This window comes from Gigantopelta aegis, chromosome 5, assembly GCF_016097555.1.
Source record: "Gigantopelta aegis isolate Gae_Host chromosome 5, Gae_host_genome, whole genome shotgun sequence".
In the NCBI taxonomy this organism is placed as follows: Eukaryota; Metazoa; Mollusca; class Gastropoda; order Neomphalida; family Peltospiridae; genus Gigantopelta; species Gigantopelta aegis.
The window spans coordinates 14,650,799-14,657,051 of NC_054703.1; positions in this window are offsets into that span (position 1 = coordinate 14,650,799).

The following is a 6,253-nucleotide window of genomic DNA, read 5'->3' on the forward strand; positions in this document are numbered from 1 at the left end:
CTATGAAAGGCGAAGTGTAATTGGTCGATATTTAAATTGTTGGTTATAGATTAAATGTCACCTGGACATGGGAGTTCAGGCAATGCTGTTAGATCTGCTGGTAGGCCAGTAGAGTTAATTTTAATCAGATTGGGTGTGAAAATGACAGTGTAAAACAAATCTGGACTAAAAGAATGTTTGACGGGAACTCGGCTGCTGGATGAAAACAAAACCATCTGGAAGACATTGCATCCCCAATCCTGTTCCACGAAGCGATCTTAGCTCTAAGATCAACTTAAATGCATAGGGTAGCTATGCGCTTACGGTAATCTTAGGGCTAAGATCGCTGCGTGGAACGGGGCCCAGGTCCATAAATCTTGTGTAAATAAATGAATTTTGTTTCTTTCTTTTCAGATCGGACTTGTGAAAATGTCTGGATATATGGGAAGATGACACACAAATGTTGTACGTATATTTGTGGCTTCAAAACCGTCTGCAATGCAACAAAACCATTGTAATGGGACGGGGTTTTTATGGGGTTTTTTTGGTGTGTTTTTTTTTTTTGGGGGGGGGGGGGGGTAATTTTTTGTTTATGGTTGAAATGTCAAATATGTTCAACGTTCTTAACGTTCTTAACGTTCTTAACTTACCAACAAAAGTAACTAGGAAAACTACTACACTAATCGATCCTATATTAACTCGCCAACAGAACAGAACAGAACTTTATTACGCTCAGGCCGTTACACAACAGCATATGAGGAACATGATATATAAACTGTAGTGACAAGATAGGGTTTACAGGAGACAATAGTACAATGGTATTAATACAAATGCAATAAAGTAATAAAGGGTGTATATTACCAAATCATAGACGGCAATAGTAACATATGTGGCTAAACCTCCAACCTGCAGCGTATCAATCGTCATAAACGCCACGGATATAAATAATACTACCACACCTCACTCTTATTCTGAGATAACGGGTAGCGTCTATGACTACCGTAGTTCCGCACACAATTCGAGTACCTTTTGTTACAGGTACCCCATACATGTTTCAAGCACAAGGCTACATAGCACAGTGGTACTGGATGAAACAAAATTGCATACATTCTTTGCCCAGATGAAACTATTTTCTTTTTACAACCAACACACTCGCATTATCTCCAATCACAGACCTTTTGGTGTTAACGTCTCATTAAACCGCTGCATTTTTATACTGATGTTGCTTATCACTTTAGTTTTCCCTTTAGCCAATAGTCGATGTATTGTTCGTGCCGGTGCACCTCGAACTTTGACCCAGCCGGAAGTTATTTGGTACAGTACTACTTATAGATAATAGTGAAGCAAATAAAAGCGGAGTTCTTCCATTCTCAGCGTTTTCTTAGTCAGCAGCGAACCACCTATTCTGAGGACACAAACTGATATAGCTATTCCTTTTGCCAGAACAAATGTGTTAAACGTGTCATTCATACATTCAACAATTAATCTTTGGAATAGTCCCAAAGCAGTACGTTTAGAAAGTGCCTTCATTTCACTCATGCGGAAATCAAAACGAAAATATTTACACACTAGATTAAAGGGACATTCCTGCATTGTAAGATGTTTCCGACTAATAAAATATCTCTACGATTAAACTTACATATTAAATATAGTTTCATGTTTAGAATATTAGTATCTGTATATTCAATGTGTTTCTGGTAGTCTGAATAGTTGTAAGAAGCTCAAACTAGATTTTGTCTTTAAATATTTTTCGTACATACGAAAAAAACAATATTTTAGGAAATAAAAATGAAATTTAACCTAGTACAAATATTAGAACGATCAGAAACACGTTTAATATACAGCCACTAATATTTTATGCAGAAAAATATATTTAATATTTAATTACAATCGTTAAAAAGTCTTTGTTAGTCGATCACATCTTAAAAAGTGCAGCCAACTAACGAATGTGCCTTTAATACATGCATATAGTACTTTAAATGCAGACCTATGTCGTTGCAGTTTTACTGTGGATCCCTCTTGTCATTGTTGACATTATTTCTTTGAACGTCAATTTTATAACCAGCATCATACTTTACTTTTATTTTATTGTTTAGATTATCCATTTCGAAGTGTTTTTTGTCATCCTGCTGTTTTTAATATCACGAAATGCATTTTTCATAGTTTTAAAAAACCGCATGTGCGTCCGAGAAGTAACAGTTATGGAGTCGAGTTTTAGTCAATTTGTTGAGGGTATTTCACCATTTTAAAGTCAGAGACTCATGTTTCAATCAATTGTAACGTTATCCAAATGTGTTACAGGTTTGTAGATTAACTAAACTTGGTGTGCATGTTGTAGCTTTATCCAAATGTGTTACAGGTTTGTAGATTAACTAAACTTGGTGTGCATTTTCATGGGCTGAAACAAGGGTATGTCCCTTTACTTTGCAGTTGATATCAAACGATTGAGACACGTAAAATGCTGACACTAATGTGTTTAGCAATATTAAAATAGTTTAATTTGGTATAGTGTTTTGTTTAACATTGTGAGAATATGTCCTACGTAAACTGCTTTTGCTTTGTAGTTTGGAAATGCGTTACGAACTGGTTTAGTTGTTTCAATCTTGTCAATAAATGACAGGTTTTAAATTAGAACAATGGCGTCTATATTTTTGGCTGGTCATAATTTTATCATAAGCCAAATTGTGTTTATCGTGTGGAATTTTAAAGTGTAAACCATCAAAGTGGAACTGTGGCCTGCATTGATCGGTTTCAAAAGCTCGTTTCACATTTCTCACGATAAATATGAAAATTAAAATAAGTTTCAAAACAGTTTGATCCAATAAGTGAAAGGTTTAATACATCACATTTAGCGGCGGGATGTAGCCCAGTGGTAGGGCGCTCGCTTGAGGCACTATCGGACTCGGATCGATCCCCGTCTGTGGCCCTATCGGGCTATTTGTCGTTCCAGCCAGTGCACCACGACTGGTATATAAAAGGTCGTGGTATATGCTATCCTTTCTGTGGGATGGTGTATATAAAACATTTCTTGCAACTAATGAAACAAATGTAGCGTCCCTCTATCCATTAATAATTAATTATTTAATTAAATTAATTAAATTAATTCATTCATTCGTACAATCATTCATCCATCCATCCATTCATTTGTCCATCCATTAATTAATTCAGTCATTCATTCATTGTTCTTTTCTTTTCCAGATCCTCATCCCATATGTCACCGCGTTTATTGTTATTTCAACCCGTGTGCAGTACGACCAAAGTGCCACACCTTTCCCTACCTAGTCAAATGCATGTACGTATTCTTTTCTTAAGCTGGCCGCACACTGCCTTTGCAGGCTACGGTTTTTAATCGGCGCCACGAATCGCAGAGCCGCAAGCCTTGGTGTGCGAATAACGCTGTAGCCATGTTGCAGTGATTTCATGCCGGCAGTCCTTGGCGCAGCGATGATCGCAGAAATCAAAATAATTTGATATTTTCCGGCGTGGTTTGTAAATGACGCCGGCGAATAAGGCGCTGGTCAAAAACCGTAGTTCGCAAGGGCAGTGTGCGGCCAGTTTAACACACAGTTGGTGAAAACATCATTCGTTATTTTTGGTAACACATAGTTGTTTACACATGTACGTGCGTTAACAATTTCAAGACATACGACTGGCCGCTCCGAGGTGATGACCAGGTCAACAATGCCATACGTCCAAAAAAAAAATAGCATGATGGAAATCGATTACACTGTCAAATGCATGTACGTATTCTTTTCTTACACACCCTTTGGTGAGAACATCATTCGTTATTTTTGATAACACATACTTGTTTACACATATACGTGTGTTAACCAATGCCATACGTCCAATAAAAAACAGCAGGGAATGAATGAATGAATGAATGAATGTTTAACGACACCCCAGCACGAAAAATACATCGGCTATTGGGTGTCAAACTATGGTAATGCAAATAAATAAAGTGATGATCAACATCAATATAAAAATTCAAGGTTTAAACAAAAACAGTGTAAAGAACTGTGCAAAAATACAAATACAAATATCACAGAATTTTACGGACACCGAATCTTACTCTAAACTTCAATTTGTGCTGTATTGGCCATTCTCAAAGAGAATGTTACACCCCTGCACCACGGTGAGGTTACAGCACGCGCAGGGGAAAACAGCACGGTGGAAATCGATTACACTGTGACGTATAGATAACCTGACAATCATATGTCTGTGACGCATATTAAGCCAGCTACAAGTGCAGCGGCTGTAAATAACTTTTAGTTGATAAAGATGTTAAAATTTGCTTAAAACCTGTTTTTTTGAGGATATGTAAGAAATATAATAATACATTCGTGTCCGTTAGATACATTCTAAAACAACTCGTTGTGAGATAAATGGTATCTTAAAGGCCACTCATATGTTATTCTCTATATAGCTCACTAGGTAGTCCGAGTGCTCTGCCGTTCGAGAGCTAGACGGACATGTTGACGGTTATGGTCGCTCTCTCAGCCAGAGATAACAGTATAGCAAAACCACGGAAGGGCGGACAAAGATTCTCGCTCTAATACAACCAAAAATCTGAGTTTGACGCTGAACACCTTTACATTGATAATTTTCGAGTTCGCTGATAACAGATATTTTACATAGTAACCACTAATACACACACTACATGAAGAAACCTACTCTGCCGTTCGAGAGCTAGACGGACATTTTTACAGTTATGGTCACTGTCTCAGCCACAGATAACTGTATAGAGAAAACACAGAATGGTGTGGTAGGCACCGTAGGCAAAGATTTCCGCTCTAATAAAACAAAAATCCGATGTTTGACGCTAAATACATGTACTTTTACACTGAGCAATCTCATTGTAACCGGCTTCGGTGGCGCAGTGGTTAGGCCATCGCACTACAGGCTGGGAGGTACAGGGTTCGCAGTACACGACATGTTACATCACATGCAGAGGAAGATTGCAGGTAAGTCTCTCTCTCTCTCTCTCTCTCTCTCTCCTCTCTCTCTCTCTCTCTCTCTCTCTCTCTCTCTCTCTCTCTCTCTCTCTCTCTCTCTCTCTCTCTCTCTCATATAACAAATAGCCATATTTTTAAAATGATATAACCTACAGTCCAATAAACTTTCCTTTTTCTTCTTTCTTTTCAGACCCAATTATTGCGGAGGATGTCACGCTGTTTTCTTCTGGAAACATCCTAACTTTGGAAACATTTGCCCATACTAAAGACACGTGGTAAGCCTGCAGTCGTTCAAGTTAGTTTTTGTTTAACGACAGCACTAGAGCACACTGATATATTAATCATCGTCTGTTGGATGTTAAAGGTAGAACTAAACCAAATAACTTACGGTTGTGTCAGATCGAGGTGCACACAACTTTTGATAGAGAAATGAACACCCCAAGTCCTGTGATTGGTGATTAATGCGAGTGTGTTGCTTGTAACGAAATAGTTCCATCTGGATAAAAAAAAATGTACGCAATTTTATTTCATCTAGTACCACTGTGTCAAGTAGCCTTGTGCTTGAAACATGTATGGGGTACCTGTAAAGAAAAGTAGTCGAATTTTGTGCGGAACTATGGTAATTATAGACACTACCCATTATTTCAGAAATGAGCAACTTGACCCCCATTTTTTTTCTGATTCACTTTAAGGGTGAGTGGTAGTAGTATTTATATCCGTGGCGTTTATGTCAGTTGATAGGCTGCAGGTAAACGTTTGAGCTACATATATATGTAACTATTGTCGTCTATGGGATTTGTTGTGGTAGTATACACCCTTTACAGAAATATTGTTCAAATGATTTTGAGGGCAACGAACCAGTGGACGGTAAACATGTACTAAGTTATGACGGAAAGGGATCCGTAACTTAGGGAAATGTCGTCTAATCATTTTAATTTAGGGTATTTTTTACATGCCACTATACCACTCAGGCTTCAGGCGTTAACCGTTTTAAAGAGCAGTGTAATTTATTCCAATCAAAAACGTTCTTTTTATTTCAGAAAAGTATCGGCTAATGTCCGCTGTCGTCGTTGTTCGTCGTCTAATGTCGGGCATATAGATATCGTATTCGATAAGTGAATTGGAATAATTCGTTACTGATTTCTATTAAAGAAATGCAACTCATCGCAATTGTAGGAGGGGTGGAGAGGGAGAGAGAGAAGAGAGAAGGGGGGGGTGGATGGTAGGTTACTTTAAGTCGTTTGTGGTGGGTGTGGTTACAGGAACAATATACCTAAACATGTTTTCTTGTAAACATTGATAGACTTGAAAATAAAAGGGGG